This window comes from Hemicordylus capensis, chromosome 3, assembly GCF_027244095.1.
Source record: "Hemicordylus capensis ecotype Gifberg chromosome 3, rHemCap1.1.pri, whole genome shotgun sequence".
Taxonomy (NCBI): domain Eukaryota; kingdom Metazoa; phylum Chordata; class Lepidosauria; order Squamata; family Cordylidae; genus Hemicordylus; species Hemicordylus capensis.
The window spans coordinates 188,404,523-188,429,381 of record NC_069659.1 but is presented as its reverse complement, the minus strand read 5'-3'; the positions used below and the strand labels follow the sequence as shown (position 1 = coordinate 188,429,381).

Below are 24,859 nucleotides of genomic sequence, written 5' to 3'. Positions count from 1 at the left end.
TCAGGGGACGACAAGCAGCTAGGAAAGCCTGGTAGAGGAGATTAATACATAAATGGTTGGTAGGAAAGCACTAAGCTACCTAATGGCGAAGCAGGGAAATGCTTGACTAACAAGCAGAAGGTTGACAGTTCGAATCCCCACTGCTACTATATCGGGCAGTACCGATATAGGAAGATGCTGAAAGGCATCATCTCATACTGCATGGGAGGAGGAAATGGTAAACCCCTCCTGTATTCTACCACAGGGCTCTGTGGGCACCAGGAGTCAAAATCGACTTGATGGCACACTCTACCTTTACCTTAGGAAGGCACTAAGGGGGTAAAGAAAGGCAGGTGCCAACCCCTAGATGAGTAGTGAATGAGGTCATTCACACATTCAAAAACTGTGTCCTACCTGGATTTGGGAGCTGTGTGAGCTCCTAATTTTCAATTGTGTGGAAGTAAGTTAAGAAGAAAAACTAGGTAGAAATGATTGTGTGGAAACAGGGTAGGAGGAAATCTGGGTAGCTTTTCCTCCTACCTTGCTTCCACACAATCACTTCTACTCAGATTTTCCTCCTATCTTGCTTTCATACAACTGAAAATTGGGCGCACACACAGCTCCCAAACCCAGGTAGAAAACGGTTTTTGATTGTATGAATGTCCTCAATAGTTAACAACACCTTTGCAGTGCAACCTTTTCTTGAAAAACTCCAGCAAAAAGATTTAACAACCTCCTGGGAGATATTAGGGTTTTATTCTTCCTAAAATTAACACAACTGGAATGAAGCCACAGAAAAAAAATTATAGGGCAAGAATGTGGAGCAACAGAATCATAGGCATGTTCTAACGCCTATGTTCATAGGCAATACACTTAGAGCACAATACACAAGGAAGTTTATTGTACATTCTTAGTTTTACATTTATAACCTGCTCTTCCTCCAAGGAGCCCAGAGCAGTGCAAGTGGTTATATTTATCCTCACAACAACTCTGTGAGGTAGGTTAAGCTTCTCCTACATTCTCCTGCATACATTCAACTGAAATGAATGGAAGTTACGTAAGAACACTAGTATATCCCATTTATTTCAACAGAGCTTGCACAGGAACTTCCTATGGAACTAATCGCCAGCAAGTTGCAAACTATTGTTAGAAGTTTTTCAGGTCAATCATCTAAAGATCTAGCAACAAGAGACACAGGCAAGGCCTTTTTCTGGAGGTTTTATGTTCATAAAATCCCTTTAAGCAATGCATGCATTCATCTCTGTGTTTATTTCATTCTAATAAAAGGTTTTAGACTCTGTATTTTTAGCAGTTTCTTTATTCTGTGAAAAAGGGTATGTAAGTTGTTTTTTTTTAATTTGGGTTTTTTTGTTGGTTTGTTTTTTGTTTTGGCCCCTGGAACTACTATGAATAAAGTCTGCTAGTTCTTATACATCTTTATATTCTTACTTTAAGAGAAAGAAGAAGAAAAAACCTGGAAACAGCTAAAGGTTTTCAAGAAGTAGCCCCAGGGCCCAAACAGATGTCATGAGCCACTTCCTACAAATTAGAAAGGGAAAGTAACCCCTCAGGTTAATTATCAAGAGAGGCCACACACAAAGCAAGCAAGAAGACAGTCTGACACATGGAAACCAAGTGCTTGATATTGTATTTCAAGAGGTGAAGCATGAAATCTATTATTACAATTTATATTTTTCTTTTCAAAAGAACATTCAACTGACCATCCCTTTCACGTTGTGCATGTTATATAGCTCATAGCTATACTCTCAGAATATATCCTTTTAGTCATGCTGGTAAACATCTACTACATGTTTCCTTCAGCTTTTTTGGTAGATTTTCTACCCTTCTTAACTAACTAAGCTTTAACCCTTTGTGTGGTTATTGTCAAGTGGTTATAAAAGAACATTAAAACTGGGTGCAGAGAAATCATGACACACTTCTACCTGTATTTGTTTTTGTAAAGGAGGGAGTTGGTTGCCAAGTCCAGTCATTTTCTATAATTCCAGTGAGATCCCAGGGTTTCAAATCTTTTCCAGTCAACACAGAATATAGTGCTCAGGGAGTTTAAATGGTAAGTGGACCCAAAAAAGGGAAGCAAACCTAGGCTGGATGGGCATATAGATGCTGCAAACCATAGATACTATGCTCCAATGTCTCTGCTGCTGTTTTACTAAAGGATATGCTAGGCAACCTCAGAATTCCCCCAGTTTTTCCTGTAGCATCCAGGTCTCTATCTTTAGTACTTCCCTTTGGTCTTTCTTCTCCATCTCCCAAAGGATCAAGTTTAAAGCCCTCTTAATCACACTCATTAGGATTCTACCAAACATTTTTTTAGTCCTCATGAAGACCAGTAGTCCTTCTTTAAGGAAGCTTAGACTGCTACAAAAAGCTCCACTGTCTGGAAGTACCCACTTTCTGTGTAATCATTCACTTGAAGCATTCTTCTTTCTCTTTGTAGTCTTCTATCTTTTACAGGAAGAATGTGCATGGTCATGTAAATGAGCCCCAATGCCATTTCTTCCCAGGGCCTTCTATTCCAATGTGATATGTGCATAGCTGTGCCTGGCAGTGTCATTCATTCCCACATGAGCAAACAAGAGGGGACAATGATCAGTGAGGTCAGTCTTAGAAATCTGTCTATCATTCCCTGGATCTGTGTACCAGAAAGACAGTACACTTCACAAGCTTCCTGATGTGGTCAGTATAAACAGCAGCCTCTGCACCTCTCAGCAGGGAGGTACCAATCACCATCACTCTTTTCCTCCTCTTCCTGAAGGTGATGGTGGACTTATTTCTGTCTTAAAAGGGAGAGTCTTCCTTCCTCATCAAATGCAGCCTGCTGTAGCTGTAATGGGTTCAGAGCCACTCTCTCTGGAAAACCAGTGAAAGCAATGTCTTACTTCCAGTACTGACACTCTTCTATGGAGTGGCTTTCCCCTTAAGAGATTTCATTTTCCTCCTTCACAGTTTCATTTTCATTGTTGCAGTGTCCTCTGTGTCCTGTCCAATAATTCCTCATCCTCTCTAATCAGGCAACGAGGCTGTTCTCACAAGCAGCCAAGACTGAGCTAGGATAGCTTGGCTGCCCATGGGAACTGCTGGGAGACATGTGGCACCTTGGTGGCAAACCTGGCTAAGAAGCTGGGCTCTTAAACAAGGTTAAGGGAGCAAGCGCTCCCTTAACCAAGTTTAAATGGCTGTATGTCAACGCTGGCCACTTTCAGCTGGAACTGAAACACTGATGGGCGCTTGCCCATCGCTGGGGAGATCCCCGTACACTTGCTCAGTGCATTGCGGGGTTTCCGGGGGTCGGGACACATCCTGGCCCCCACACCTCCATGCTGCCCATAGCAGCTGCAGACCATTTGGGTGCGCAATTCACATGCCAAGCGACTCCATGTAGATCATTTGTAGGGAAGGCAAGCTTCTGCTACCTTCCCCACTGCCTGCCCTCAAGACCTCTCACTCAATTGTGAGAAAGGGCTCATAATAAATAAACAAAACATGCAGAAACTCATTCCTCCAGTCCACTTAGTTTCTCTTCCAATAGAGCAACCAGGTTACATTTGCTGCAAGTGTTGTACTTTTGGACACACAAACACTATAGAACTCTTACTGTCCATCTTTTAACTTCTTGTTCAGGTCCTAATCTGTGCCTTTACTCATAAATCAGTCCTTGATTATTCCTATCTTCACTATTGCTTGAAAGTTGTCTTGAGGTCCTGTGATGTGGTGGTGATTGGAAGATTATTTAGGCCTGTTGCTGGAAAGAGCATAAGATGACAGGAAGCCAAAGCTCCAATGAGCTCATGGCAGTCACCAACATCTTCAGCAGAGCATGTTAGATAATACACAGGGGAGCTGCTACCTCCCCAGACCTTGGCTCTCTGGTGAAAAGAGTACTGGAGTAGGGAGGAGGCAGCGGCAGTGACAGCAGCAGTGGAGTCAGAGCCGGCTAGGAGACATGGGGTTGAAGGACTTCAATAAGTACTTGATTTGCTGGTATGTTTGACAGTTTAGGTTTGAAGATGGACTTAGGGCACATCTGAAGGGCATGCTCTGAGCTCCCCTATCTCGTGCAGGGCATGCTGGAGCTTCCGGGGGCCACGCGGCCCTCGAACTTCCCAGCCCCATCCAACTCCATGACGGAGCCAGCAGTCATGTGGGCGGCCACTGCAGCTGCCCAAAGCAGACTGCTGCTCGTCTATAGGGAGAGTGGGCTATGCCTGCTCTTCCCGCACACCCCCTAGAGGCTCTTCTCAATGATTGTGAAAAGAGCCTCTATATCTGTCTTCAGCCTTTGTTTTCCTGGTGCTGAGCCTCAAAGAACAGTTTGCAGGTTTGTGAGAGGTTCCTACCAGTGAATGTCAGTTATTTCATAGCCACTAAACTGGTGAAAATTATAGTCGCCTCTCTAAGTTTGTAGTTCTTTATCACTCTGATTGCAATAAAATAAAATAAAAATAAGCTACATGCAGGTGGCTCATGAATTCATTTTGCCTGTTAACGGTGAGATTACTTTGCTACAATGGAGGCAGAGCAACCACAACATAGAGAGAGACAGTTGCCTTAGGCAGCAAATCTCAGATTCTGTTAAAGGCTGACAAATTTCTACTTCTTATTATTCTATTTATTACATGCCAAGATGTAAATATCTACAAACGTGAAATACAACACTGAATACATAATTCCCATGAAAAGAAATAAATATATTACTGTTGACTCCACTAAGAGTACAGGTGAAACTCAGAAAATTATAATATCGTGCAAAAGTCCATTAATTTCAGTAATGCAAATTAAAAGGTGAAACTGATATATGAGACAGACGCATTACATGCAAAGCGAGATAAATCAAGCCTTAATTTGTTATAATTGTGATGATCATGGCATACAGCTCATGAAAACCCCAAATCCACAATCTCAGAAAATTAGAATATTACATGGAACCAAGAAGACAAGGATTGAAGAATAGAACAATATCGGACCTCTGAAAAGTATAAGCATGCATATGTATTCAGTACTTGGTTTGGGCCCCTTTTGCAGCAATTACTGCCTCAATGCGGCGTGGCATGGATGCTATCAGCCTGTGGCACTGATGAGGTATTATGGAAGACCAGGTTGCTTCATTAGCGGCCTTCAGCAATTCTGCATTGTTTGGTCTCATGTCTCTCATCCTTCTCTTGGCAATGCCCCATAGATTCTCTATGGGGTCAGGTCAGGCGAGTTTGCTGGCCAATCAAGCACAGTACACTGTATACTTTTCAGAGGTCCAATATTGTTCTATTCTTCAATCCTTGTCTTCTTGGTTCCATGTAATATTCTAATTTTCTGAGATTATGGATTTGGGGTTTTCATGAGCTGTACGCCATGATCATCACAATTATAACAAATTAAGGCTTGACTTATCTCGCTTTGCATGTAATGCGTCTGTCTCATATATCAGTTTCACCTTTTAATTTGCATTACTGAAATTAATGGACTTTTGCACGATATTCTAATTTTCCAAGTTTCACCTGTATGCCCAAGTAGGTATTTTTGGACCTTCTGAAATTGTAGTTTTGACAAATATATGATTTATTTGTGGTAGGTACTTTGAAGGCAAGCCCCACATTAGTTTCTAGCAAAGTCAGATAAAAATTGCAATTGCAATTTTCAAATCCAAATTGCAACTGCAAATCCAATTGCAATTTCCAAAAAAATTCCAAATTGCAGGAGATGGGAAAACTGATACATTAAAAAAGAAAGTTGTCTAGTGCAAACAATTAACAAAAAATGCACAAGTCCCAGCTTTTGAATAATAAAGTAAAAGTATGATAATTCTATTCTCTTTTCTTCAACTTCCTACATAAAGCAGAAAATGGCAGTTCTTCTAGGAACAAAGTAGGCAGGCACACCAAAGATGTTACCTGTGAAGGAGAAAGGGGTCGAGTTTCACATATGAAGTAAAATCCACCTGAGAAGTATTCCTGTGCCTGCCCCATTGAAAATAGTGGGAGCTGCCAAAAGCACTACTATTGATTGTCTTATTGCACTTTTCAGCTGTAGTGGGTGGCAAAACAGGTTATAATTTCTTGAAAATATTGGCTGACATCCTTACCAACAGTACACACATGGCCCCAACAGAGCGCCAGCCCACTGACCCCCAGAGCACAGGTGCCCCCTGATAATTCTATTCTTAAGTGAACTAAATATTTAGAAAAACTGAAAAATAATTCAATTTCGATAAAATTGAAAAACAAGCTTATCCTTTGTGGAATGCTAAAAGGTTTGGAAGGAAAACAGTTACTGTCTTTTGTGGATAACCAATTTCATTGTTAGAACTAGGGATGTGCATGAACCAATTTGGTGTTCCTTTTCTGGAGCGCTGAACTGGTTTGAAAGTCCAGCGTTTGAAGGCACAGGAGGGCTCCTTTAAGGGGCAGAGAGGGTGCCCTTATCTGCCCCACTGCTTCCCCCTGCCAGTGCTCTCCCCCAAAGCGTTGGTGCAGGGCTGCAGCATACCTCCTTGCAGCTCTGTTCAGCGTCATGACATAAATGGCCAACGCACATGCATGCTGTTCGCATGTGCGTCGGCCATTTATGTCATGATGCTGATCAAGGCTACAAGGGGGTACACTGCAGCCCCGCACCAATGCTTTGGGGGAGAGCAGTGGGGGAGGCACTCCTGGGAGGCACTCCTCTGCCTCCCAGGAGTGCACAAACCTGTGCACATCCCTAGTTAGAACAAACAATAGGCAAGAGCTGGTGCAGATGAGGGCAAATTCTTTGACAAAATTTCTTCTAAATTCCTTCTTATCTTCTCCTTCTACATTGCTTCCTCTGCTTTGTTTCCCCCTATATCATTAGATGATACTTCTTTTTTCCCCTTCCCTTTTCTCCCTCTTCCCCAATTGTACAAGTGTTGAACATGAGGTGTGAATAGGGCTATTGTTCTCCCTCAGTGTCTTACTCCTCTCTACTTTTCTTTTTCTTTCCTTCCAGTCTGGCTTTGCTCTTTACAAGCAAATGAAAATGTTTTGATTCTTCAAAATTCACAAAACACCACCTTTTTGAAGTGTGTGTTTGTAATAACACAGCCACATGGATTCAAATGTTTCATGAAAATGAGTAATAGATCTCTTAAGTTCACTGCCTTCAGCGGCATGGAAGTCGCTGTGATGAAGCAGCCCCCATTCCACTCCTGACATATTTTGTGGGAAGACATTTCCATGGGTGGCAGGGAGGAACAGTATCTCAGCAACTTCCTGGGCTAGGCACTGCTGTCTATCAGACATTGGAGCTATCCTCATGAGCAGCAAAAACTGGCTAGGGAAGCCCAGCCCGGTTTTCGCTGCGTGTGGGAACCACTGGGAGTTGCATGGCTCCCGGCGGCAGAGCAGCAGTGAGCTCTCTAAAGTAGCCTGTCGCTTAACCCAGGCTTTGGGACCCCCCCCCCCCGCAACTAGGCTAACTTATCATGTGCCTTGCAGCTGCAGCAGGCCCACTCAGCGGGGAAGGGGGTTCCTAGTAACGTCGTGCAGTGCATTATTGGGGCTCCGGGGGGTGGGGTGCCACACGGCAGCGGTTCCCTGCACCCGACCCCCAGAGTTGCCGGGCGAGCCACGCATGGCCCACAGGAAGCTGCCGCTCGCCTGGGCAGGCGATCCTCCCACCCAGGGAAAAGTAAGAGATCATCGGCAGGGAGGGTCTGGAAAGCCCGCTCTCCCCACAGACCTCCTTTTGGCACTTTACACTGTTCATGTGAAGCACCTCATTACGGGCAGTAATGTAGAAGCTGCCTTGTGGTGGTGGTTTCCATGTAGCTGCAAGTAACTTGTAATGGGCTTTCTTTTTTAGAAATAAAAATGAGATTTGCAGAGACAAAACATTATTGCAATTAAGAGGAGCAGCCTTATTTTATTAGACTCGTGTGTAATGTGTTTTCAACATTTTGCAGTGGATCACTGAATTGAAATTTTGAAACCGCCCACAGCAGATGGCACCAATTTTCTTTGTGGTTTATGGGATGTTTAAATGTGCTTCTTTATAATCTTCTAACCACTTAATTTTCTTCTTCAGGTTGTGACTGATAAGATTACTTTATAAAAGGGGACAAAACCAGAATTACAAACTGGAAAGTTAGAAAGGATTCTCCATACAAATTCTGTAGGTTATCAGTTTGTTGCTTGCCTGGTGGTAATCAATCTTGGTCCCTGATCAATTTCACAGGATGGACTCAACAGCAAAACAAAAAGACCTTTATTCCTTTTGCTTATTATTATAAAACCTAATTCACTGGGAAGGGCAAGGTGGAGCTGGACGTGAGTCCTATCAAGTAACATTAATGTTCAGCCAAGATATGGACCCTGTGTTTGAACAAGAGAGACAGTCTTTGAAGAACATAATCTGGGCTGCCACAATGGCTAATGCAAAATTAGCTGCTCCAGTTACCTTATGGCATGGGGTGTAGTAAAGTGTACTTGAGCTCTTATCAAGATGCTGAATTTTTATTGATTCAAATGGTAATTGCTGAGAATACAAAATGTATTGTCTTCAAAGGGTAGGAAACAAGGAAATAGAGGTTAGGTTTCTTCAGTTCACATTAAGGCTGTACTTTTCGGTTCATTGCTGGGGGGGGGGCGGAATCCCAAACCATTTACTGTGTTTCTCTCTCTCTCCTCCCTCTTCACTCACTCTTTTGTTTCTGGGTTACTCTTTTATAGAATCCAAGCCAAATGTAAAGTGCCCTGCTAGCAACTGAAAGGCAGATTTTCTTGTGGTCTAGTGGTTAGACATTAGACTACTTTTGTATAACGCTGCCTCAGTATTAAGTTGTGACCATGGCTGGTCACAGAGACCATAGAGGAGGAGACCTGGTCTTGTGGTAGGGAGCATGACTTGTCCCCTTAGCTAAGCAGGGTCTGCCCTGGTTGCATATGAATGGGAGACTTGATGTGTGAGCACTGCAAGATATTTCCCTCAGGGAATGATGAAGCTGCTCTGGGAAGAGCAGAAGGTTCCAAGTTCCCTCCCTGGCATCTCCCAGATAGGGCTAGGAGAGATTTCTGCCTTCAATCTTGGAGAAGCCACTGCCAGTCTGTGTAGACAATACTGAGCTAGATGGACCTATGGTCTGACTCAGTATATGGCAGCTTCCTATGTTCCTATGGCCAACTCATTACTCCTCAGTCTCAGTTCCCTGTCGATAAAATGGGAATCACAGTGACTGTGAGGGGAAACACAGTTAAGAGCTATGAAAAATACAAGCACTATAAAGTGACACAATAGATAACAATTTCTGTTTCATTTTGGCCCACTGAAACTTGAGTACATCTTTATTTCCCTGCCACCATTATATTCTTCCTAGCTTTGTCACAAATTCTGCCACTGGACTGATTAAAACATAAAGCCTCAGAGATACAGTTTTCTTGTTTCAGTTCCCTGATAAGCACAAGTATATCTCCATTACTCAGGGACCAGTTTCTTGAGTATACAACAGGGTGGATTTGATTTAAATTAATTCGATTTAAATCATGATTTAGATCATGATTTAAATCACTAGTCAGTAAGACTAGATTTAAATCATGGTTTTTTACATAAAGACTCATTCTTGCTGGTATAATCTTAATATTTACAACCAGATGAAGGTTTTATTTTTGGCTCTCTTCTAGATAGAAAAATTGCCCAAAATAATCTTACAGAAACCTCTGGTAGAACATGACATTGTGAATGTATTAATGGAATTCGTTTACCAAAAAATTTATACATTGCATATATACAGCCTCATGATACATAATTAAAAACTAATCCTTATTTCATGATGAATACCTTTGGACTATAATGTATCTTAAACAGAAAATGACCTTTAGATAGATTTTTTCCCCTCAAAAAGCATTTTTTTAAAAAAATCCAATTTAAATCAGAAAAATCTGATTTAAATTTGAAAAACCAATTAAAAAAAATCATTGATTTTTAACCACACTGGTATACAATACCTTAACAAAAAGACGGAGGTGATGTATAGCACTGCCAGGCCTGGGGTATTCTAAGCCTAGGGACTATTCCTCTAGTCTTCTGAAAGCAGGGGGGAAAACTGGGCCTTTGACATACAAAAGGCAGCTCCCCTATGATAGTCTGCTCCAAATTTCCAAAATCAAGACATATTGTCTGTGCCTCTTCTCACACCAAGCAGTGCTTTCTAAACACTGGAATCACAATCCATGTAGTTTGCCCAGGATCTTACATTGTGTTCTATGTTAAACATACATAGGTGCTATTCACACAACCGTGCGCCTGAGAGGGCAGGTGGGCGGTAGGGAGGCAGGGTTCAGTCTACCTTCCCCCAGATGGCCGCTCGTAGTTCTGCTGCACACAAGTTACGAGCGCACACAACCTGAGCTGCTGGGAGCAGGACAGAGCAACAGAGGCCAGGACTCATTGTCCCAGCCTCTGAGTATTGACAGTGCACTGTGCACCGAGGGGACGCACGGTCATGGAAGCTGAGCCTGCCAAGATCCGCATAGATCCCAGCAGTTCTCATGGGCAGCGAAGCGCAGGCTTGAGCAGGCTTGGCTGCTCATGAGAAGAGCCTCATAAAAGTCCAAGACCTGTTTCTAAAAGAATTATCAATGCTGAAAATGTACTTTCCACTGTGGCAACCAGGTGCAAAGAATCCCTGAGGCCTGTTGGCGAACAAGAAGGTGGTACACAAGTATGCAGCAGGGGCAATCATCATGTCCTTCTCCTCGCTCCCTCTGCCCCAATGGATAATTAGAGGGGAGCCTGGGGCACAGGGACCAAAGAAGAGTATTCAAAGCAGTGCGGAGGTTGAACAGAGTAAGGAGCAATTGGTGATTAGCTGATTAACAACACGGCCACTGGAAACAAACATCTCTTCCAAAATCAAGCTAATGACTAGTCCAGGGCTACACAACTTTGGCCCTCCAGCTCTTTGTTTGTTAACTACAACTCCCATCATCCTCAGGCACAGTGGATAATAGGTGTGATGGGAGTTGTAGTCCAACATGTGAAGGATGAGTGAAGTTGTGCGGCTGTAGACTTAACCAAACTGTGGTACTCCAGATTATGCAGAGCTACCACTCCCTTCACCCCCAGCCACAATTTATTCTGGCTGGGGATGATGGGAGTTGTAGTTCAGCAACTTATGGAGTACCTCTGCATGGGAACCCCTGGACTAGACTAGCAGAGAAATATTATAATCAAACAGCTTTTGTTTCCAACTATCAAAGTGGTTTTAATTATCTTAATGCAGTAGATTCCACATAGCTAACCATGGTCTAATTACTGTACATACCACTGTTTGGAAACTCATGTGGAAATTTAGTAGCCCTTTAGAGTAACTCCTGAGTAGTAGTACTGAGCAGTTTAGTCAGGATGTCAGTCAGTATTCTTCATCTGTAAAATGGATAGATCGTTTCTAGAATGCCTTCTATACAGGAGAACCTCGCTATTCATAGTTCCACGTATTCACGGGGTGTCTTATTGACACCTGTTTCCAGTATCTGCTGACATGAATGGGTTAAAACCCATGTATCTGCGGTTCCTAGAGGGCCAGAAGTGACTGTGGAGGTCACTTCTGGCTGCCACTTTGTCTCTAGGAAGCCTGGAAGAGACTAAAGGAGCCATTTTGTGGCTCATTTCTGTGGGGGGGGGCAGACTTTCCCCTGTGATTTTTCACGATTTGGGGGGGCATTCCTGAGCACATGGGGGACCAATGGAGCATGCCAGAGTAAGTTCTGGCCCATTTGGGGGCCCTAACTCCTCTTTCCCCATAAAACTAATGCCTCGTTACTTGCGGTTCTGTTTCTCGCAGTAGTAGGCGAGGAACAGAACCCCTGCAAGTAATGAGGTTCTCCTGTATGTTTAATTACTTGACCATATATAATGCATATATGCAATCTGACCTGTGGTCTGTTGCTTGACTCACTTTGAGCAACCTGCTGTGCATGCATATTGTTCATTCTTTCTTTCTTATTGTCGCACTATTGTTTGTATTGTATTTTCATCTAAAGAGGTCTTATATAGTGTCTGGGTGGCTTATGCTTGGTACACCCCAGACCTGCCAGAAAGCATTTGGCTCTGCCACCAGCTCCTGTTCAGGTCTCAGGTTTTGTTTTTTAATCTCAAGGCAGGGGCGTAGCAAGGTTGGAGTGGGCCCAGAGACAAGATTTTAAAATGCCCCCCTTTATTTCTCATGAAATAAAGAAATCTTAATTGAGGCTGAATAGCAGTAAATAAAGTTTTGTAAATGGTGGACGATGCAAGTCATTTAATGGTACTAGAGAAAGACATGCCGTTCTGGTAGCTCCAGGTCTTAATGCTCACATCAATTTCGGAGGATGAATACAACTGAAGGAAGCCCAAGCAGATGCACAGCTGGGGGCGTCAGTCATGTGACTTGCCTCTGGGGGCCCCCCAGGCAGTGGGCCCCCAGACAACTGTCTCCCCTTGCCCTAATATAGTTACGCCCCTGTCTCAAGGCTTCGCAACCTGAAATTCACCATGTTAATTTTATTGAATATCCCTTTGCTCTAGTCTTGCATTGGCTTTCACCAGGGCTTTATGTATACTGTGATTCTGTGGGAACCATTCAGCTTGCTGAGAATATCAGTTTCCATTTTGTATAAAAGAGATAAGATTCTAGCCCATATGGCTGTGAAGATGTGCTTGAAAGCTTGTGGACAATACCTGCTGAAATCTCAGAAGGTAGAGAGGGTGCTGAATAAGATTCTGAGGAGTCAAAGGCACAGCTTCAAAGCCCAATCCAGCTCCTTACTCTTCCCCATGAGTAGCAATGCTAGAATATAATTATGCAAAGATAAGTTGTTGTCAAAATTTGCAAGGGCTGTGAAACTTTTGTTAAAAAGAAACGTTGGTTCACATTAAGGGTTTTTTTAGAATTGTTCTTGACTAATGGGATAAATATCAAGGAATGTAGGGATTTCCCACATTTTTAAGAAAGAATGTTTTATTTTTATTGAAGAGTTAATAGGTCTAGAATATTTATGTATGGTTTAAGTAACTGCCATATTGCATTAATGTCATCACAATATGACACACATACCCCATCATATGTCTGACCCAGTAAGCCATCTCTGGTGGTGATCAGCACCAGGAAGATTCTGCAGTAATCCACTTTATGCCAAGAATGGGCATTCAGAAATTTATAATGTATTTTTCAAGATGTTTAAACAAAACTTATAAAAATTGACTAAATATATAAAATCTATATATTTATTTCTCCTAGGTGTACCCGTTGCTAATCCCATGTGTGGCAGCTCTTGCGAGAGACCGCGAGCAGCTGCCGGACTAGCAACGGGAAGGGAGAGAAAACAGCGGCCAGGATGAGGAGGCGGCAGCGGGCCGGCCCAGGCCAGCCTGGCCTGGCCACCCAGATGAGAAGGCAGCGGCGGGCCGACCCGGCAGCCAGGATAAGAAGGCACCGGCCTGGCCACCAGGAGGAGGCAGCAGGCAGGAGGAGGGGACGGGACGGCTTGAAAGTCATCCAGAAGCCGGCCGGGCTGCAGGTGAGAAGAAGGCTTGGCAGGCCGGCGGAGGCGCAGATGCTCTGCACCTGGCCCAGCTAGCAATTTCATTAAGGCCTTAGAGAATAACTTGTCATAAGTTCAGAGAGCCAGCGTGGTGTAGTGGTTAGAGTGCTGGACTAGGACCAGGGAGACCTGAGTTTCAGGCCAAGTCTATATGACTACTGAATATACGGACAGTGTTTAGCAGTGATTTGATTTCTGACTGGCACTTTCCATACAACTTCAGATCATCCATGTACAGCAGATGGTTGATTTTACTTGATGTTTTAGATGTTTGGTATCCGAGGCCTGTTTTGTTGAGTATTTGTGAAAGTGGGGTCATGGCGATTACAAACAACAGAGGGGATAGTGAGTCCCCTTGGAAAATGCCTCTTCTAATGCTAACCTGTCCAAGTGTCTCGCCATTGATTGTTAACTGTGTACTCCACATGCTCATTGCTTTTTTTATAAATATCTGAATGTTTTTGCTGACACCAGTTGTTTCTAAACATTTTAGTATCCATGTGTGAGGCAATGAAGCAAAGGCTTTCTTGTAGTCAATCCATGCAACACTTAGATTTGTTTTTCTTCTCTTGCAGTTTTCTGAAATCATTTTGTCAATCAGCAGCTGGTCTTTTGTGCCTCTGGTGTTCGGGCTTTCTGTTCAACTGGAAGCTGTTTGTTAGTTAATAAGTGTTGCATCTGCTATTATTCCAGTTAATAATTTGAACATGGTTGGCAGGCAGGTTATCGGTCTATAATTACTCGGAACTGCACCTTTTGCTGGGTCTTTCATGATGAGATGAGTTTTCCCAGTTGTTAGCCATTGTTCAATATCACCTCCTTGCAAAATGTGATTGAATTGTTTTGATAGTTTATGAAACAAGCAGAAAAATGGAAAAATAAGCCCCTGCATGGTCAATATTTGCACAATATAAGTGGAAAATCAGACATCACCAAGACCTGGCAATGGCTTAAGAATGGCAACTTGAAGAAAGAAACAGAGGGTTTAATACTGGCTGCACAAGAACAGGCACTAAGAACAAATGCAATAACAGCAAAGGCCGAAAAATCCACAACAAGCAGCAAGTGCCGCCTTTGTAAAGAAGCAGATGAAACAGTGGACCACCTAATCAGCTGTTGTAAAAACATCTCACAGACTGACTACAAACAAAGGCATGAAAAGGTAGCAGGGATGATACACTGGAACATCTGCAAAAAATATAAGCTACCTGTAGCCAAAAATTGGTGGGACCATAAAATTGAAAAAGTTGAAGAAAATGAAGATGTAAAATTATTATGGGACTTCCAGCTACAAACAGACAAACATCTGCCACACAATACACCAGATATAACTGTAGTCGAGAAGAAAGAAAAACAAGTCAAAATAATCAACATAGCAATACCAGGGGATAGCAGAATAGAAGAAAAAGAAATAGAAAAAAATCACCAAATACAAAGATCTACAAATTGAAATTGAAAGGCTGTGGCAGAAAAAGACCCAAATAATCCCAGTGGTCATTGGCGCCCTGGGTGCAGTTCCAAAAGACCTTGAAGAGCACCTCAACACCATAGGGGCCACAGAAATCACCATCAGCCAACTACAAAAAGCAGCTTTACTGGGAACAGCCTATATTCTGTGACGATATCTATAACAGCAGCAACAACATTGACAATAAAATTCTGGCATCCCAGGTCCTTGGGAAGGACTCGATGTCTGGATAAAACAAACCAGTCAATAACACTTGTCTGACTGTGTAAAATAATAATAATAATAATGTTTAATAATTACTTCACAATGTATCCTCCTGCATTTCCTACCTGCCTTTTGACAGTGAAGTCTTTGGCAATCTCTAGAGCCGATGGCAGCAGATGACATGATTGGGTACTTGCTGGGGCCCTCTACTGCTCCTCACTGTCATTGCACTGTGGGGCTGCTGTAGGACATCCAGCTGCTGCAGGTATGTTAGGAGCAACCCTGGAGTCCATTTGTTTTTCCTACTATTATTATACTTGCTTAAAATCTCTTAGGAAAGGATTAGTATGGTCTCCCATGCATGCAGCCATTTGAGAAACCAGAGATCTTTATCCTTTTAAGGAAAGTGGGGCAGTGTACTGTGTTTATATACATACTGTAACTGCTCTGGAGAGGAGAGCTGGGATGCAGTAGCCCAACTCCGTTTATAGGTGCAACGTCACCAAACACAACTTGATAGGAGGCAAATAACTTTGATCGATTCAAGAGTACAAATGCAGGTTTATCTTCTTGCCATCTATCTCATGAAGCACTGAACAGGGCCGCCTAGGAGGAAAAGTTGAAGTGATCAACAATAAAACAGCATTTTGGAACAAATGAGAGGAGAATGGATGCTTCTAAATTTCTGTGAAGAAAGCCTCTGAGCTCTCTCTTCTCTCAAACCCTGCCGTAGCAGCTTTTATTCCAATTCCTTATTTCTTGTTCCCGTCGGGTGAAATCTAAACTGAAGGCTGTGTACATTTAACAAACTATAAATCAACACTCAGAAAGGCAGCCTAGCAGCTGTATTGGTGTCTGACAGGAATCCCACTTCATTAATGGCAAACTGAAACAGCTCTAGCTATTTTCTGCCTTTGGGGGGGGGGGGAATGGTGGCTTGCTCTGCAGCTTTGTTAGCTTCATGCCCAGCTTTGGTATATTATCTATTACTCAGGACTGCATGGCACTTGAGGGATGTTGTTTGGGATACAAGTTCTAACTGCCAGTAGGCTAACATTCATGGTTTCTAAACTGGAGTGTATTAGCAGCCCTTGGAAACACAAAGAAAAGACAGATTTCATTCTTATTTCCCTCCTTTTCACATTGGTACATTACAATATCATTTGCTCATGTGAGACAGTGATCGCTTTCTCATGATCACGGAGAAAGGGCTCTGCGCTGCAGGGAAGGAAGCCTTAAAATGCTTACTGCCCCCGCAGACTATCCAGGTTTGCCGGCTGCTACTGGCAGCCAGGAGGTTTGGGGGCCCCCGGAACTCCGCAAGTGCATGAAGCATTATGGGGAGCCTAGCAATGCAGGGCATCTCCCAGCCCCAGCTGCAAGCTCGCTCTCTTAGCTCCATTAAAAGGGTGGCTGGCTTAGTGGGTTTGCTGCCAAGATCAGGCATGGTTTTGCCTGTGCATGAGAACAGCCGCAGCCTCTATTCTGTAAATAGAGGTGATACCCCCAGCCCTGATTCAGAAGGTCTATGCCCCACAGCCAAACCTTATTAAAGATCCACATTTGAGGGGAACAAACTGCACCAGCAACTGGGCCTGATCACCGTTAAGGCCCAGGAAACACTAAAGCCTAAGCAGCACCACATTAATACAGCTTAGGTTTAGTTTCAAACATTAATTAACACTCCTCTTGCTGTCCATGCTTCTACAGCAAAACTTAACGTACAATGTTGCACAACACTGGCAAATAATTTCCTGTCCACATCTAAAAGAGGGAAGCTCTGCATCATATCATCTTGCCGTGCACGTCAAATTGCTTTGCAAATCCTTTCTCAAGCAAAATGACTGCATTACACTCTAAGGTGAGAAAACTAAAGTAAAGTGATAATGCAACATGCCTAAAACTACATACTCCTACCACCACACAGAGAGTAGCTCTGTCCTCCCCTTTCCCTCACCTCATTTGCATCCTTTTAAATGGTACATCTTGTACTATTTTTTTTCATTGAAAATGTTTGTAAATAGTATTAACAAGAATACTAGCGTGAGGTGTGAAAAAAGTGAAATCAAATTCAAAGATGCGCTTCCATTCTTGCACAAGTGGAACCATGAGAACTGCAGCAGATTTTACCTAAAATAGCACAGCGTGAACTGTTGTTGTAGCACTTCCACACACATTATTGGAACAGTGCAAGCACCTTCTTTGTGTTCACAATTCTTTGGATCCAGCCCTCAACTGTCAGGCTCTTGAAAGTCTTTGATGAAATCACAATTCTGGAACCCTGGCTGGAGGAGAGGCCGCAGGGAGCAAAGGCAACAGGAATGTGCAGGGTTTAGCATCTCTTTTCCACTTCCTAATTCTCCCTTGCAAAATTATCTCTCCATAGAGCCAGCAGTCAAAAACATGCTCTAGCTAGGGTTTCTTAACCTTGGGTCCCCAGCTGTCGCTGGACTACAACTTCCATCATCCCCTGTCACAAAGGCCATAGCTGGAGATGATGGGATGTCCAACAACATCTGGTTCAACAACATCTGGGGACCCAAGTTTAATAAGCCCTGCTCTAGCTTATCCACTTAACATGTATCACCCACACGCTTACAGACTGAGAACTCCACATGCAAAGTCCTAGAATACCTGGCTGTGAGGCTCAATGTTCCTTCACCCTGCACCTATCAGACCCATGGCAGCGATATCAACTAACAACCCAGCACACCTTCCCTTCTCAGTTGCCCCCTTATGGTTGTTCTATCCGTGGCCAGATCCTTCAATCTCTACATCCCATACTAGAGCCAAGTGTTCCAAAGGGCTACATCCAAATTTCCTGAATACTGTCTGCACACATTTTGGCAGGGGAAGCTAGGGAATGCATGATCCATCAACTTTCATGTCATTTTATAAGCTGAGAGGTTATTCAGCATGCTGTCCAAAATGATGCTTATTACATTTAAAAACCAGCTTGGATATATTTACATCCCACCATCCTGCCCCCCTCCAGACAGCATGTTATGTATTCCTGCCATCTAAATTACCTCTGATATTCACTCTAAACAGCAGCCTTTATCTTGCTATATTTCAGTCGATAGCTAAACTATGCAAAGCAGACTTGCTGGAATCCAAGCAATGACAAACTTATCAGGCACAAGAGAGCACGAGGCTTGGGAACTCATTGGAAACCTTCAGAGCCTGGATGAGATTAAACAGGGTTTGTTGAGGCTGCAAGAATCCCAGCAATTCAGGAGCTACACCATCTCCTTGCTGTACATGATGACCAACTTGGACAGAAAGATGAAATCACTAAAAAGAGTTGCCATTGGGTTCAGACATAATGCTAAACTACAGTTTGTGCTACCACAGTTCAGAACCATGGTCTGCGTTTCCAGATGTATAACAGGCAAACTGTGATTTAGAGCTGTCTGTCTGCTTTTCTTTCACTTTTCTGCTTTTCTTGCTCAGGAGACTCAGTTCCACAAGTTCATAAGTTCACTCCTGTTGCCATGATGCGGCAGCTTCTTAAAGTGAAGCAATGGCTCTAACCACAATTTATCCATGGTTTATCAGTTCAGACATAATGTGGAAACATGAGGCAATTCTCACGACAGCAGGACAGCAGGCTAAGGGAGCCTCAGCATGGCTCCCGGCAGCAAACCGCAGTAAGTACCCCTCCCTGTAAATGAGGTTAGTGGAGTGAGCGCTCCGCTAACCCTGTTTGTCTGATCGTGAGACACCACACCATGGTGACTCACAAGGAGACCCCCAACCGGGAAACTAACATAAGCCTCCCAGACTCAGGGGTCTCCCCAGGATGCCCTGTGCAATTGTGCAGGGCATCCTGGGACTTCCAGGGGCCAGGTGGCCCCCGACCCCTGCCACGCCTACTGGCTCCGTGACAGAGCTGGTAGTCTTGTGGGCAGCCAATCTGGCCACCCATGGAGAGTGCTCTGCTCGTGTGCAGGGAGAACAGGCTAATCCGCAATCTGAGTTCATGACTGGCCTTCCGGAGAGCCCTTAAGACCTCTCTGTTTGGCCCGGCCACCCAGGGTTTTTAAACTGTTTTTAAACCGTAAAGGTTTGGCCTGGTTTTCCAGTATTTTAAAAACGGTTTTAATTGTTTTAATAATGGTTTTATGTTGTATTTACAGTTAACTGATTTTAGTGTTGTTTTTAATGTAAACCACCCTGAGCCATTTTTTAATTTTTTTTTTAATTTTACATTTATATCCCACTCTTCCTCCAAGGAGCCCAGAGCAGTGTACTACATACTTAAGTTTCTCCTCACAACAACCCTGTGAAGTAGGTTAGGCTGAGAGAGAAGTGACTGGCCCAGAGTCACCCAGCTGGTATCATGGCTGAATGGGGATTTGAACTCGGGTCTCCCCGGTCCTAGTCCAGCACTCTAACCACTACACCACGCTGGCTGGTGTAGTGGTTAGAGTGGAAGGGCGGTACAGAAATCGAATAAATAAATAAACAAACAAACAAGCCCATTCTCCCCGTACACCACCTGGAGGCGCTTTGATCGTGTGAAGTACCTCTTTGATCATGTGAAGGACCTCCACAATTAGCATTATCTGTGGTTGGCTATATTGGTCTATGACAGTAATAAAGTTCTGTTCTGTGGTTTGTAAACCAGCTTCAGAAAGTAGTTTCAGATCTGGGTTTGACAACTTCAAATAGACCATGATTTATGAGCAGCCTCGAGTTCAAAAATTATGAGCCATGTTCTCACAACCAGAACAATTGTAGTTGAAGGGTTAACTGCAATTGGTGAGCTCTGTGCACTCACACAGAGCAAGCCCTTTCTCACAAGCACTGAGAAAGGGTTACCGGGCTTGCAGGGAGGAAACCTTAAAGAGCTTACCTCCTCGCAGAAGACCATTCTGCTGTCCATGAGTGGGCGGATCTCCCACCCACACATGCACCGGCTGCTACCGGTAGCTCAGAGGGTCAGGGTACTGGGACGCACTGCCCCACGCCGCCCCACCCCCCAGAGCTCCAATAATGCACTGCACGAGTGCATGGTGCATTATGGTGATTCCCCCTCCCCCTCGGGTCTGCCAGCTGTGGCTGCAAGCTCACTCTCCTAACCTTGTTTTCAAAGGTGGCTTTGTAGGCAGGTTTGCCACTGTGGTGCCACCAGGATCGGGCCTAAATCGGGCTAAGTCCCTTAGCCCGGTTTTGCATGCACATGTGAATAGCCTCAGCATGTTGTAAGTACCTGGGATTTCCGAGTTATTCTGGTTAAATCTCTGAAGTTAACCATCATTTAACCGGGATTGCTAACCAGGATCCAATCCAGTGCACACAGTCCCACTTAAAGAATATGGGATGATGAACAAATTAACAGCCCTCTAGACTTAAGGCTTCAAGTAGCAATCTAATGACAAGAACTTTTCACATGACTTTAACAAGTGTAGAATGGAAGAGCAATATTTTTAGCTCTATTTTATATCAGAGGCCATTGAAAATGTTAGCACTCTTACTCCTAAATCCAAAGATCTGAATTGTATCTGCATGCCATATTAGCATATAAATAGAAGCTGAAAAACACATTTTGGGCCCTTTTGCAATCCATGTCATTCTTTTTTTAATATTTACATAATAAAAGTTTAATATATTAGTTATCTAAGCAACATAATGTTGTAATCACTGATCAGCCCATAACCACATGCCTTAACATTAAATAACACATCTGCTGTTTTGTGGGTACCGCAATCTTTCTCAGAAAATAAAATACACTATTAACTAGGAACATTTTATTGGCCAAGAGGGATTAGATACATTTGCCCTTTTTTCAGCCAAGGTTAACAAACTTAGGTCTGCAACAGCAGCTTATAAAGGCAAATAGAGTCCAGGGCCTCCAATGAAATGTATATTCCTCTAAAATATACATATCAAAATGGCCTTTTTTCCAAGGTAATTATTTTGTTCAAATGCACACACTTTCTTATACAGGGAGAGAGAAAGAGAATGCTGTAAGATTAATTCCCTCAAGCAAAGGCATTCTCCTTCTGTCTGCAAGAAACCATGTGACACCTGCAAAAACAACAATGGTCAAGACACTGTTTTTATTATCCATGTTGCAACATAATTTAAGACTAGAGCCCAGCAATGCTAAGCACTGGGCAGGTCTTGTATACCACAAGAAAATAAGAAGAGGCATTTTAGCACAGGGGTACACAGACCTGAGGCTTCTCAGAACTACTTCTTCTTCTGTGTAACCAAAAGCTTGGGGAGACACAGTCAGCCATAAAATGGCAGCTTTGGCAGGAGGGGGCAGCCATAGAAAGGCAGTTTGAACAAAAATTTACATCACTGTGTAAATTCTCCTGAATTCCTGGAGAAATCTGCTGCAGGAGAGGAGCAAGAGAGGCCACTTTTTCTGGGAGATGGAACAGGAGAGAAAATAATGAGAGAGAAAATAAAAGAAACCCAGATCACTTCATTAAAAATGGTGCGGCCATTAGTGATATGCTAATTGATTTGGGTATCTAGCTGATTTGGGTGATTTGGAGACAGAACAAATCGCCTCTGTGGTCCATTAGCTAGATTCAGGACCAAATCAAATCGTGCCAGATTTGATTCAAATCAAGATTCGAATTCTTCTTCTGAATTTCCCCAGATTCCCAGCAGGGGGAGGGGTTGGAGCTAAGCTCTAGTCCTTGTAGAAGTGGAGTAATGGAGTAAAATGTGTGGTCACTATTTTTCAAGTGTTTGGATTCTTTGGTGTATAATAACCTTTCTTCAATGAATCCCTTTGAGGATTCATTACACAACTTCATTTCTTCTATTTATTTTGACTGTCTTTGGACAGTGCCAGCTGTCAACTGCCATGTGCCAACTACACCCCCCTCCCACCCACAAGACAGTGGGGTACTACTCAGTTTATGTTATAGGAATTTTTTTTAAGTGTTTAGACTCTTTGGTGTCTAATAATCTTTCCTCATAATGAATCCCTATGAAGATTCTAAGAGTCTAAACACCTCAAAGATTCCTAAAATATAAACTGAGTACCCAGTGGCTTGCAGGTTGGGGGGTAGTTGGCACATGGGATGCCACTAATTCCCCACCCCCACCTGCAAAGCAGTGGGTTTACAATGAACAGGAAAAATGAAGGCATGTAATGAAGACACCAAATAATCTAAACAAACATTCTTAAAAAAAATAAACTGAGTACCCCAGTGTGTGGGGGGGGGGGTAAGGTGTGTGCTTGTTTTTTTAAGGAAAGCTGGGAATCTGGGGGAATTAATAGGAGGAATCTGAATCTCAAATCAATTCGAATCTGGCAGATTCGTTTTGAGCTTGAATCAACCAAATCGACCAGATTCGGGTCAAATCAATTCCAATATGAATCAGTTTTAACATCTCTAATATCGATGCAATCATCATACACATACTAGGATGGATTACCAAGTCAGTGATGAGGAGGAACAATAATGAATTAGAAAAAACATGTGGCAACAAAAAGTGTTGACAAAAAGTGAGCCCCATATACAATCAGTTTGGGCAAAATAGGAAAATTTTATTTAGAAAGACTAGCTACTGAGTGAGACATTCTCCGCATAATGCATCTCAGCTTTCCCAGAGGATGCATTCACCTGAGTACATCATGCAGTTTCCCAGCGGCAATTTTCATCATAATCAAAGCACATTTGTTTCTGCCACCACAATTAGATTCATTTCTAGGTAGCTGCAGTTTCCAGGAGCTGCCTTAATGGCACATTAGCCATCTTCAGACATTCTAAAGCAAAGCTCCGCTCACGCCTACAGCTCAGAACATGGGAAGGAAGTCCCGTACTGGAGCTGTCACTCATCCCCTCCTACCGATTGCTGAAGGTTAGGGCACTATTTGTCTGAAGGGTAATCCACCATAACCATGATGCAGGGGCGGAGCTTATCTAGGGGCAAAGTGGGCGGTGCTCAGCTTTAATTTCTCAGTCAGCCATGTTGTCTCTGCTTCCATTTTGTGAGCCTACTGCCTCCCTCTGTTGTCCCCTGCTGCTCTTTTAAGAGTTGTGAGGGTATGTGACAGTAGCACCAACCTCAAAGAGCAATAAAAAGCCCCAGATCTTTTAAAATATTACTATTAATAAGGGAGGAGCCAATAAGCATGCTCACTTTTGTTTTGCAAAATCAGCGGTCCTGGGACCATCCTATAAACCAACCAGAGAGGCTCCTATCATTGCCCAGAAGGTGGGGGTGTCTTTTTCCTTTAGCTACACAGAAGAATTCAATCACCATTTTGGTTAGAGAGCAGGTAGGTTGGCTGGCTGTTGGTAAGTCTGATATTTTGCTGGCTTCTTTGTGTTTGTTTGGAGGGAAGGAATGCAACCTCTGCTTTCTCTCCCTTGCCCTCTGATCTGATCTGTATGCAAAGCATTATGGCCCATTCCCAAAATGACATACCATAAAACACTGGAAGGAACAGCAAACTGTAAAACTGGACTAATTAGATTAAACATGGCACATGCATATATTTCTGAGTCCAAACTGCTTTTCAGAAGTTGCTTTCAATTTGTGTGTGATACAGAAAAGGAATGGATTATGTTGGAAGGAAAATAATATATATATATTTATTTAACATATTTTTATACCATCCAAAATACAAGTTCTCTGGGCGGCTTACAAAACAATAAAAACAACCAATAAAAAGATTGACACATTTCAACAATTAAAATTTAAAAAGTTAAAACTATTAAAACACAATTAAAACAATATCTAATTAAAAGCCTGGGTGAACAACTGCATTTTGACTGCCCTTTTAAAAGTTGTAAGAGATGGGGAGGCTCTTATTTCAGCAGGAAGTGTGTTCCAAAGCCTCAGGGCAGCAATGGAGAAGGCCTGTCCCTGAGTAGCCAGACGAGCCGGTGGCAACTGCAGACGGACCTCTCCATATGATCTCAATGGGCGGTGTGGTTCATAGCAAAGAAGATATTCTCTTAAATACCAGGGCCCAAGCAGTTTAGGGCTTTATAGGTTATAACCAAAACCTTGTACTTAGCCCGGAAACTTATCGGCAGCCAGTGTAGATCTTTTAAGATAGGAGTGATATGGTCTCTCCAAGATGACCCAACCCAGAGACCAACCTGGCCGCATTCTGGACTAACTGCAGTTTCCCGACTACATGCAAAGGCAGCCTCGCAGTAGTCAAGTCTGGAGGTGACCAGCAGATGTACTGCCACTGCCTCAACCTGGGACACCAGGGAGAGTTTTGTGTCCAGAAGCACCCGCAGACTGCGTTCTGGGGAAGTGTGACCCCATCCAGAACAGGCAGATCAAACTCATCTCCCGAGTTCATACCCCACACAATGAGTAACTCCGTCTTATCTGGATACAGTCACAGTTTGTTACCTCTCATCCAGCCCATCACTGCCTCCAGGCAGGCATTTAGAGAGGTTATGCCTTCTCCCAATGATGATGACATGGAGAAATAGATTTGGGTGTCATCAGCATACTGATAGCACCCTGCACCAAATCTCCTGATGATCTCTCCCAGTGGTTTCATATAGATGTTAAACAACAATGGAGACAATACAGAGCCCTGAGGGACACCATACCGAAAGAGTGTTGGACTAGGACCAGGGAGACCCGAATTCAAATCCCCATTCAGCCATGAAACTAGCTGGGTGACTCTGGTCCAGTCACTTCTCTTTCAGCCTAG

At 43.3% G+C, this 24,859-nt stretch overlaps 1 protein-coding gene and 1 long non-coding RNA gene across 3 annotated transcripts in view; one reads left to right on the top strand and one right to left on the bottom strand.

Annotated features, from left to right (window-relative positions):
- FGFRL1 (fibroblast growth factor receptor like 1) overlaps nt 1–24,859 on the bottom strand; it is a 274,981-nt gene that overhangs the window by 185,397 nt on the left and 64,725 nt on the right. The window lies entirely within an intron of this gene.
- The window catches only part of LOC128350872 (uncharacterized), a 68,177-nt gene continuing 54,907 nt past the window's right edge, over nt 11,590–24,859 (top strand). The window contains exons 1-2 of the long non-coding RNA XR_008319485.1: nt 11,590–11,707; nt 13,226–13,505. This is a non-coding gene — a long non-coding RNA (uncharacterized LOC128350872). The remainder of the gene's footprint in view (nt 11,708–13,225; nt 13,506–24,859) is intronic.